The following is a 12,325-nucleotide window of genomic DNA, read 5'->3' as shown; positions in this document are numbered from 1 at the left end:
ACAAATCTTATTTTTCTCGGCATTACTTTCGACACCAATGACATGACCATGTCTCTGCCATCAGACAAATTACACAAGTTAAAGTCAGTTATCAATTCCTTTCTATCAGCAAAATAAGTTACTCTTCAAGAACTCCAATCACTCATAGGATTACTCAATTTTGCTTGTAAGGTGGTAGCTCCCGGACGTGCCTTCTGCAGACGCCTCATAAATGCAACTATTGGAATTTCAAAACCCCATCACAGAATCAGGCTTAACAACAATATCAAGCAAGACTTGCGCATTTGGCAAATTTTCCTTCAATCTTATAATGGTGTTTCTGTTATACGAACCCAATTTTTGGATAGTCAATCCATACAGCTCTTCACAGACAGTGCAGGGGGTCAGAATGGGGGTTTTGGTATCTATTTCGGTGGTAGGTGGGTACATGGAACATGGCCTCACTCTTGGTTTTTACAGGGTCTTACCAGGGATATGACTCTTCTTGAAATTTTTCCAGTCCTAGTAACAATTACCATATGGCACCAGAGTCTACAAAACTCTAGAATCCTTTTTCACATCGACAACACTGCAGTAGTTCAGGTGCTCAATACACTAACTTCCAAGTCCGATAGGGTCATGTATGTGGTTAGAAAACTTGTTCTTCTGTTACTAAGACACAATATTCAAATCAAAGCAACCTATATACACACAAAAGCAAATTGCATTGCAGATGCCTTATCTCGTTCACGGTGGGCCAGATTCCGAAGTCTTGCACCGGAGGCGGACCATTGGCCCACCCCTCTACCACCTCACATTTGGAACATTTGGAGCAAGAGGCATCGAGACTTCTGTACAGATCTTTGGCCCCAAACACCCACCAGTCTTATAACACCGCTTTAGCAAAGCTCAATCAGTTTAGGGCACAGTATGACTTGGCCCAAATCTGGCCTGTACCTACAAACCAACTCGTACATTTCATTGCTTATTTATCAATCAACAATTTATCATACAGAACTATATGTCTATATATAAGTGCAATGTCCAACCATCACAAAATTTTGGGTGCTTTAGACAACACTAGGCATTTCATAGTTACCAAGTCTCTCGAGGGTGTCCGGCGGTCAGTCGGTGTCAACAAGGACATTCGACTCCCCATTTCAATCCAATTATTTACAAAAATTATCCATTCCCTCAAATCAGTATGCCGCTCACCCTATGAGTCATTACTTTTTGCGGCAAAATACACTGTTACCTTTTTTGGCTTGTTACGAGTAAGCGAAGTTCTTGCATTGCAAGCAAATCACATTTCTCAAAATCAGTTGGGTCAGTTTTTCATTACTATCAGCTCATTTAAGACCGACCAAACAGGCAGGAGCTTGATTGTGCAAATTCAACAGCTACCTCAAACTCATTTCTGTCCATCATCAACAATCACTCCATTCCTCCAAGCTAGACCCCCGAGAAAACCCACTTTATTTGTTCACATTGATGGCTCACCAGTTACACGTTCCCAATTTCAGGCAGTTTTGGACAAGTCACTCTCTTTTTTACAGGTTAGATTTATCAGCCTGGATTGTGGGGTCCTCAATCCCCTATTGGGCTGAAATTGCAGCAGCGGATAGACCGGGGGGGGGGACCTTAACCTGCAACCACCTGTAACCATTCAGTGGAAAGGTATCCGTGGACTACAATGGGAAGATTTCGACAAGACGGTAACATCAATGTCAAAATACCAGACTCCACCAGATTTCTTCATCATTCACCTCGGTTCAAATGACCTAACCAAAGATCAAATGACTTCTAAATTGTTTTCTGAAAATGCACAATGTTCATTGTATAGATTGCATGCTTTATGGCCAAAAACAACCCTCATCTGGTCTGCCATCCTACCTAGAAGATATTGGCATTTTGCCCCTTTGGGTCTGGGAAACAAAATCAATAAAAAGCGGGTCAGAATTAACAAGTGCATGAAAAATTTCATGGCTGACCAGGTAGGGGGTTGTTACATCGGCCATGACCACAACATCAAGGCAACCGAGCTTGAGTTGTTTCGATCAGATGGTACACACCTGTCGAACACTGGTAACAACATATATCTCAACAATATTCAATGCGCTCTACAATATTTCATTGATGGACAAGGGAACCAGTATCCAGTGGTTAACTAAAACGCAACTGTTCACAATCCCATGCATTCACATATGTACAATTTTTATGTTAGTATTCAGAAAGTTCTGATGCTTGCCTTGCGCCCATGATAGGACCAATGTTTTGGCCCAAAATTTTATTTTACTTCAAAGCATAATGTGCTGCCATACTTGGTATTGGCCTTTGTTTCATGCGCTTTTAATTTCATATACAACCTAAGGCAAATATAAATATTAACCGTCTCTGACAATTTTGTTTCTTTATTTACCAGCATCCACACAAATTATTGCATGTATATGTATTAGTTTTACATATATAATATCAATTTTATCAAGGGTTTTGTGGGGGACATTGTCCCAATGTCTGTGGCAGGACTGGGGAGTCCGCAGTGGTATGTGTTGACACTTTCTGCTCCAAAACCTGGGGGTGTCTCCCCCCACTTGCTTTCAAAGCTAGGGGATAGTATATAAATTAAATCATTCAATATGGTTTATAAAAGGCAAAGTTATTACAGTTAACTGCGCCATGTGGTTACAATGTAAAATTGGGTTTATTGTATAGTGGAGCCTACACTGGGTATAGGTGGGGCCACATCCACCTCACTCCAGTGAGGGGATGCTACAGGCTGGTGCATGTAATAATTGGTTGATAAAGTAGCCTTTGTCATGCAAAGTTCTAAACCAGGTAGCACTGCAGGAGACAGGGTGAGAAGGGCAGGTCTCACTACCCTCCTTAGAACACTGGGGATCGTTCAGGTTCGGGCACTGATGTTTCATACTCGGGCCCACAGTGTGTCCCTACATGGGTAGTTAAACTGGCACACTGGTCGGCTCCCCAGTTACCCCACAAAAATCATTATGCGGCCAACATCCACCAATTGTTTGTAATAGCGGAGTAATAAATATTTCTCATACTATTTATTGTTAAGTTCTATTTCATTATTCCCGAATGTCGCCAGGCTCTGTGTCTTTCAAGCGAATATAATGTATAGTGCTGGGTTAGCTTGGTGAATTCAATAATTAATCAGGATTATTTGTTTTTATATCAAATAGTCTGTATTAATTTTGAGACACACTGTATATTCGGAAAAAACTCGGTACGAGCTAACCATTGGCTTATCCGGAAGCCCCTGCAAAAACCCCATAGTTTTCTTCAAATTTTGGCACCCACCCCCCCCCCCCCAGCCCCCAATTTTGTTTAACTATTTAAAACTTAAATATTGATATCTATATTTGTGCTTTTGGTTTCTTTCTCGTTTTTCTTTTCTTTATTTTGACAGGTCATTGAGTAGCAAATTGAGAGCAGACTGGAAATCCGCTAGTAGACCAGAAAAAACAGCAAGACAGGATGACAAGCAGCTCGGTGTCATCTGGACTCGTGTTCAACAGTTTATCTTTTTTCAATAGACTTTAATTTTTATTACTTGTACATGGACCTTTTTCTTGTCGCATCACAATTTTAGGGGGGATGGGGACGGGGGAGTCCGCAGTGGTATGTGTTGACACTTTCTGCTCCAAAACCTGGGGGTGTCTCCCCCCACTTGCTTTCAAAGCTAGGGGATAGTATATAAATTAAATCATTCAATATGGTTTATAAAAGGCAAAGTTATTACAGTTAACTGCGCCATGTGGTTACAATGTAAAATTGGGTTTATTGTATAGTGGGGCCTACACTGGGTATAGGTGGGGCCACATCCACCTCACTCCAGTGAGGGGATGCTACAGGCTGGTGCATGTAATAATTGGTTGATAAAGTAGCCTTTGTCATGCAAAGTTCTAAACCAGGTAGCACTGCAGGAGACAGGGTGAGAAGGGCAGGTCTCACTACCCTCCTTAGAACACTGGGGATCGTTCAGGTTCGGGCACTGATGTTTCATACTCGGGCCCACAGTGTGTCCCTACATGGGTAGTTAAACTGGCACACTGGTCGGCTCCCCAGTTACCCCACAAAAAATCATTATGCGGCCAACATCCACCAATTGTTTGTAATAGCGGAGTAATAAATATTTCTCATACTATTTATTGTTAAGTTCTATTTCATTATTCCCGAATGTCGCCAGGCTCTGTGTCTTTCAAGCGAATATAATGTATAGTGCTGGGTTAGCTTGGTGAATTCAATAATTAATCAGGATTATTTGTTTTTATATCAAATAGTCTGTATTAATTTTGAGACACACTGTATATTCGGAAAAAACTCGGTACGAGCTAACCATTGGCTTATCCGGAAGCCCCTGCAAAAACCCCATAGTTTTCTTCAAATTTTGGCACCCACCCCCCCCCCCCCCCAGCCCCCAATTTTTTTTAACTATTTAAAACTTAAATATTGATATCTATATTTGTGCTTTTGGTTTCTTTCTCGTTTTTCTTTTCTTTATTTTGACAGGTCATTGAGTAGCAAATTGAGAGCAGACTGGAAATCCGCTAGTAGACCAGAAAAAACAGCAAGACAGGATGACAAGCAGCTCGGTGTCATCTGGACTCGTGTTCAACAGTTTATCTTTTTTCAATAGACTTTAATTTTTATTACTTGTACATGGACATTTTTCTTGTCGCATCACAATTTTAGGGGGGATGGGGACGGGGGAGTCCGCAGTGGTATGTGTTGACACTTTCTGCTCCAAAACCTGGGGGTGTCTCCCCCCACTTGCTTTCAAAGCTAGGGGATAGTATATAAATTAAATCATTCAATATGGTTTATAAAAGGCAAAGTTATTACAGTTAACTGCGCCATGTGGTTACAATGTAAAATTGGGTTTATTGTATAGTGGGGCCTACACTGGGTATAGGTGGGGCCACATCCACCTCACTCCAGTGAGGGGATGCTACAGGCTGGTGCATGTAATAATTGGTTGATAAAGTAGCCTTTGTCATGCAAAGTTCTAAACCAGGTAGCACTGCAGGAGACAGGGTGAGAAGGGCAGGTCTCACTACCCTCCTTAGAACACTGGGGATCGTTCAGGTTCGGGCACTGATGTTTCATACTCGGGCCTACAGTGTGTCCCTACATGGGTAGTTAAACTGGCACACTGGTCGGCTCCCCAGTTACCCCACAAAAATCATTATGCGGCCAACATCCACCAATTGTTTGTAATAGCGGAGTAATAAATATTTCTCATACTATTTATTGTTAAGTTCTATTTCATTATTCCCGAATGTCGCCAGGCTCTGTGTCTTTCAAGCGAATATAATGTATAGTGCTGGGTTAGCTTGGTGAATTCAATAATTAATCAGGATTATTTGTTTTTATATCAAATAGTCTGTATTAATTTTGAGACACACTGTATATTCGGAAAAAACTCGGTACGAGCTAACCATTGGCTTATCCGGAAGCCCCTGCAAAAACCCCATAGTTTTCTTCAAATTTTGGCACCCACCCCCCCCCCCCAATTTTTTTTAACTATTTAAAACTTAAATATTGATATCTATATTTGTGCTTTTGGTTTCTTTCTCGTTTTTCTTTTCTTTATTTTGACAGGTCATTGAGTAGCAAATTGAGAGCAGACTGGAAATCCGCTAGTAGACCAGAAAAAACAGCAAGACAGGATGACAAGCAGCTCGGTGTCATCTGGACTCGTGTTCAACAGTTTATCTTTTTTCAATAGACTTTAATTTTTATTACTTGTACATGGACCTTTTTCTTGTCGCATCACAATTTTAGGGGGGATGGGGACGGGGGAGTCCGCAGTGGTATGTGTTGACACTTTCTGCTCCAAAACCTGGGGGTGTCTCCCCCCACTTGCTTTCAAAGCTAGGGGATAGTATATAAATTAAATCATTCAATATGGTTTATAAAAGGCAAAGTTATTACAGTTAACTGCGCCATGTGGTTACAATGTAAAATTGGGTTTATTGTATAGTGGGGCCTACACTGGGTATAGGTGGGGCCATATCCACCTCACTCCAGTGAGGGGATGCTACAGGCTGGTGCATGTAATAATTGGTTGATAAAGTAGCCTTTGTCATGCAAAGTTCTAAACCAGGTAGCACTGCAGGAGACAGGGTGAGAAGGGCAGGTCTCACTTCCCTCCTTAGAACGCTGGGGATCGTTCAGGTTCGGGCACTGATGTTTCATACTCGGGCCCACAGTGTGTCCCTACATGGGTAGTTAAACTGGCACACTGGTCGGCTCCCCAGTTACCCCACAAAAAATCATTATGCGGCCAACATCCACCAATTGTTTGTAATAGCGGAGTAATAAATATTTCTCATACTATTTATTGTTAAGTTCTATTTCATTATTCCCGAATGTTGCCAGGCTCTGTGTCTTTCAAGAATATAATGTATAGTGCTGGGTTAGCTTGGTGAATTCAATAATTAATGAAATCCAATCGCAAAGTTTACAAATGCTAACATTTTTAGACAATTGCAAACAGGATACCTATCGATATTGATGTGAATAAAAGTACATTAAAATAAAAATACATTCACCATTTTAAAATGTTCAAATTTTACAATATTTAACCCAAAAGATGTTTAAAAAACTTTTTTTTAAGAAGGAAATTATTATTTAGAAAACAATTATAATGAACAACCAGCGTTATTCGAACTCGATATAGTCAGTCTGCTTATTTTGATTCTGCGCTTTTAAAGCTATTGACTTGCACACCAAGTAAACAGGTAAGCAACCTGATAGGAACTCAAAAGTATTTTTGTTTACGCACCATTTATGATAAGATGCCATTTTTGCATGGTTGAGAAGGCATTTCTCACCTTTTGTAGCATGCACGTATCTAAGGGTAAGGGGTGCCAGGATTATGCTTTCTATGATTTTTTGTGGGGTTTTTGTCTTTATTATATATTTATCACCATTATCAATCTTTGATCTTTTCTGTAATATTAAGATTATCGGCGAAGATGGTTTTTATTCAATATTTCACTTTAAGAAGAAAAAATACCGTTTCAATATACGTAACTAAAATATAAATCAAAATTTTTTTTTCGATGACTAAAAAACCCAATGCTTAATTAAAAATTAAAGAATATTTTATCAAATCTTTTTGTTAGTTGGCACTACACTCTGCTTATAATGTAACTTGTTATCAATATTTACCTCCTTTTTTTCAAGACACCCGAAAAAGCTTGAATTAGATATTATTTACATTCCATATATTTTTAGCTGGTAAAGTGTGTTGAAAGTTGCGGCAGTTATAACACTGTAATGCACACAGGGTAATCAAAGGTTAAAATGATGAGTTTTATTATGATGTCACAAACATTGAACGCTGTAAACTGCAACGTCACAAGAGAAAATCAAAAGTTCACGCTTGTGGCTGTTACTGTGACTCTTCTATTAATATGAACTTACCCTAAGGATAAGATAGGAATTTTAAGGTATAAATCACATTAACAGATCTAGACACGGTATTAAATTAAAAACAAATGTAAATATAAGCTTTAAATCATGATTTTCTGAAGTATCGCTGCAGTTATGAGACTGTATATACTTTCAAAAATCATGATTCAATGCTATAATAAAAAACTTTTCATCAAATTATTTAACACAAGAATTTTGATTTCACGTAAAATAAAAAAAAAAACTTGTGATTTATGCGGGATTTAAGGGAACTAGCAGTGCATAAAAAAATCCTAAATAACACGGGCTTTATTAAAAAAATTCTGTAACAATCGATATCAAATTCATAGCTGGCATGAAACAACACAAAATAAAACATTTTATGCTTATTTGGATCGTTTTATTAATTAATATTTTTTTTTAAAAGTTATTTCAATAACTGATATTTTCAGTTTCCTCAATCGGCACCTTGAAGCTTTCTTAAAATGGCTATATGGGTATCTACGGGTAGCCTGTGTATGCTCTTGGAGGTCGAACAAGACAAGGATGGAACGATGTTTACAATTACAGTACTTACTATATGTATTATACACGAATTAAGGTACTTCACTACACCTAGACTTATACTTTTTAAGACACTACGTCACAAGATGGCGATTTAAATGTTTTGCTAAACTGTTTGTATCAATCAATTCAGATGCATACCGTCATAGCCCAGTGGTTCAAGTATCAGGCTTGTGAACTGCAGATCATTAGTTCGAATCCGCCTGTGGCTTTTGTTCATGTTTACTGAATGAAATTTTTAGAATATCATTTTTATCCAAAATTACACATTTTTTCGCCTATTTGACATATATACTTCTTATCTACCATACCCTCTATCATAATTAATTAATTTTCTGCTGATTTGAGAAAATATTTGAAGGTACAATGTATAGTGAAGTATCTTAAAGTTGATTTCAAATTTACTAAACTATGCATTAAAAACCACTATTTGATATTTAATTTTTTTTCATTCGCAGACAGGTTGTCTAACTGGATTGTTTCGATTTCAGTCTTTAATGCTGACACGAATTCATAAAAGCATTTGCTCGCCATATTTAGTTTCGATCGCTCCTCTACTGCCACTGGGGTATATATACTGGTTGAGAAAGTTACGGTCGGTTGCATTCCGATCGAGGCATTCACGTTGCACGGACTTCTAAATGCATGAACTACACATTATAGCAAAATGTAGTAATAAAGAAAACAACAATCAATGAAATACAAACTATATTTATTCTTTGAAAAGCTGCCAAATGTACCCGTATTATTTTGCACAGACTGTGCTGCCTTACTTCGCATGCACACGTGTGTCGTTCATACAGAGTGCAAAACGTCTGCATCTTCTTGAAAACCCCGGCGGCACTACATCCAACACGATAGCTTATTGATAGTAAATCGAAGAAAAATGTTTCCATCCCTTCCTACAAAAACTCTTCGTTTCTAAAATCGATAATTGCTCGATCTGCCACAGTGTGTGGTTTGCGCATGTCCGATGTTATAACACAGGAAAACGGTCTACAATATTTGAGGAATTTTTGAAATATCTGCGCCTGGATTTCAGTCTGTCTTGTTTCGTCGTTTATTTGATATATCTTGCCAGTGCAGTGGTTGTCATATTACTTTTGTTCAAAACGCTTTACTTCACGTCTTTTCGTCCAAGGTAACGTGTTTGGATATATGAAATTCCTGAATGCGGTGAAGCATGAATAACGCTCTCGGCCTTATATAGTGGGTGTGTAGCGATGAGCAGGACAATAGAAATCGACAACTACATGTAATATGGCGGTAGTCGAAGATAAAAGGGAAATAATGCGTCGGTTGACAATGGCTTTCTCGCGGTGTCAATTTCAACTCTTACCCTCCCAAACAGGCACTATTTAAATAATAATCTATTGCACATGCATGAGAAAAAGAGTATTCCTTTTTCAGTGGAAACCCTTACATCAATATTCATTGATTTCTTAATTTCTCAAGTCGTTTCATTTATAATAAAAAATATTCTAAAAATGCCTTGTGATGCATTAAATGTTTTAAGGAAATCATACACGACATAATTTATCAAATTATTTGAAAATTTATATATAAAAAAAAATACAAAAAATGTTTGACTTTTTGATTCTGAAGAAATTTTCGACCTACGCCTGGCATTGGACGTTTAAAAAAGTTATATTTACAACCATTCGGTATTTTTTTTTTATTTTAAAGTATTCTTATTCAATGGTTTTCGAGGGGTGTCAATTTCAGCTCTAACCCTCCCAAACAGGCACTATTTGTTTTATTATACTGAATGTCTTACTTGTAAAGAAAACAATACGGAATAACGTGAATTCTATGGCGAACCGTATGCGCATAATTTACGGGCATGTGACAATTCGTTGTGTTACCCGTTGCCAAGTGTGTTGCTAACGCTGAGGGTAATAGAACGGATTATCAACTGCGTCTTAACCAATCAGATTTCAGTATTTAACATGAAAGTATAATAACATGAATTGTCAAACTTCTCTTTCTATATGACATCTATCTTAGTACATGGATTAACTACATGCATTATGTTTTTGTCGAATTTGGAAGAAATCGGTGATAAATAAGTCCCCTTTCTTTATGCCATATGGCAACCAAATTATGTGCACAGATAGAATTGAACAAAGAATATTCAAAGTTTTCTAAAATTGATAACTAAATTGATCAGGGATTGAAGTATCAGGACGGGTCAATATTGATCATGTAATGGAATGCTTTGATTAATTAGAAATTCTCCTTCTCCTTGCCAGTATTCCTAACAATATTTTCCCATTGTATGCATGTGGCTATCTTTCTGATAAAATGTTTTTCTTACCAAGAAACCTAGGTATCGCGAGAAATTTCTAATATTTAGTAGATCTAGAAGTCTACCGAAGAATGTACTTAGGATATGGAAACATTTTGTTTTTTTGTCTTAGACAAAATTTAAAAGAAACGAAAATGTTTTTCTTGAATACACCTGACTGCTTTTTTATTATTATTAGTCGATGTATGCCTTTTGTCGTTAAAAAAAAAATTTGGATTCTTTCTGTAAACTTTATATACTTTTTGCATGTAGCATATGTAGATGAAGGAACCATTATTTATGAAATATATGACAAACACGCAAATGCGCCTTGAAAGGTGTGTAAACAATGTAATCCCTAATGCAACTTTCAAAAACCATCTTCATATTTTGCATACATGTATATGGACATTGGTACACGAATGTAGAATTTCATTGTTTAGAAAACTGTACTTCATTTGGGCGTGTTTATGGTCCAGAGGGGTTCTATGGTAAAGGTGGGACCATTTGTTATACAATCCATAGATTTTAAAATAATATTATCTTCTACATTGAATGTTGAAAGCAAAGAGCGTGCTTGCTTTAGTTAAACTAGGTTCCTTCTACCAAAAAAATAAAACACCATGCATTTCCCTAGCTTAGGAATTGGAGTATTAGGTCAGGGCCATATCGATTGTATTCTGTAGGTGTAAATGTTTAAACTGTTTAAAGTTTTCCTCGTCTATTTAAAAACAAATCATTTTTCCATATTTCTTTTTTAATATATTATTTCAAAATGCTTGCATTACCAGTACCAGGAAACGGGAAATCATATCGTAGACACCACGTGACAATCGTTATTTACGTGGTATTTAAAAGGTTTATATTCTGCTTTCGTCAGATAAAGAAGACCCTAAAGACATGCAAGTTGAAGATCTTTCAATTTGGTTTAACAAGGTAAGAAAAGATCTAATAATGTGCGTTCCTTATTTTAAATTCATTTTATATTTGTTCGTCGTTGTGCATCGTTTATAGTTTGTTATTTGCAGACTGTTTATCAATTTTAGACAGTTGTCCGAAGCTATTTGACAAAACCTGATAATTTTTTTATATTATGCACCTGTGTAATAACGGCATGAATTGTAAAATCCATGATCCAGTTCTAGAATGTCATGCATGCTTATGAAAAGGAGATGGGGGAATAAGATGGCGCAAATGCCCATTCGGTTTAGTAGTGAAATACATTTTAAAATTATTTTCCCCCAATTAGATCTTTTCAAATATATTATGATACAAGTTTGCAAAAGCAAAATTTCTACCTATAGTCTGTTTTTAATATATTTAACAAAAAATAAGAAAAAAAATATTGTCGGAAATTTTGGTGGTATCGAACCAATACCATAAAAACCCTAGATATATAAGGTTAGCTTATGTCAGGTACTCTAACCACTGAGCCATTTCAGACACAAAAAAGTGGTCTCTTTAAATATTATGTGTGACTTTGGCCACGAACTACCGAACTTGTATTATTTTTTTCAAAAAGTTCAATTGTTGGGATACAAAATGATATTTTTAATGTAGAGTGGGTCATCTCTCCACGTTTTTGTTGATCGAAATCGGTTTGTTTTTCAATAGACTATAATTAGACTATGAGAACAATATGGAGCACAGACCCACTCTATAAAAGAAAATGCCTTATAGTTCTAAAAAATGACAGTGTTTGCAGGTTTTGATACGTATACTCCTGTTTGAGTCAACATATTCCAAGTATTGAACATACCTATAGGTTAAAAATCAATGGTTTGTTAAATATATATTGTTTTAAATGATTTTAAAAAATAACCATCAGATTTATTGATACCTTAATTTTTCAGTAGCATGTCGGATGGTGTATGGGCATTTTACATGCCTTATCCATCCATCTTCTTTTGGGTAAAATTGAAGCAAATCTTTAACAAAAATTGTGAAATTTATTCTCGGGATTGCTAGTTAACTTCAATCTTAATCAAAATGAATAGAAATAACTTGCAAAATACATAATAATTTCTTTCAAAGTACCTTGCTAAAGTTGGG

The 12,325-nt window shown here is 36.9% G+C and overlaps 1 protein-coding gene across 4 annotated transcripts in view; it reads left to right on the top strand.

Moving 5' to 3' along the window:
- Positions 1-12,325, top strand: part of LOC128155681 (sacsin-like) — a 90,580-nt gene that overhangs the window by 36,032 nt on the left and 42,223 nt on the right. For 2 of the 4 annotated variants that reach the window (XR_008239629.1, XM_052817514.1), the window contains exon 1: positions 11,070-11,209. The exons of 1 other annotated variant lie outside the window; for it this stretch is intronic. The gene's annotated coding sequence lies outside the window, so the exon portion shown is untranslated. Of the gene's footprint in view, positions 1-11,069; positions 11,210-12,325 lie in introns of those variants that run through there. One more of the 4 variants, XR_008239630.1, reaches the window with a different exon arrangement.

The sequence above is a fragment of the Crassostrea angulata genome, chromosome 7, assembly GCF_025612915.1.
Source record: "Crassostrea angulata isolate pt1a10 chromosome 7, ASM2561291v2, whole genome shotgun sequence".
Lineage (NCBI taxonomy): Eukaryota > Metazoa > Mollusca > Bivalvia > Ostreida > Ostreidae > Magallana > Magallana angulata.
The sequence above is the reverse complement of the archived record's forward strand: the minus strand, read 5'-3'. Positions and strand labels throughout refer to the sequence as shown.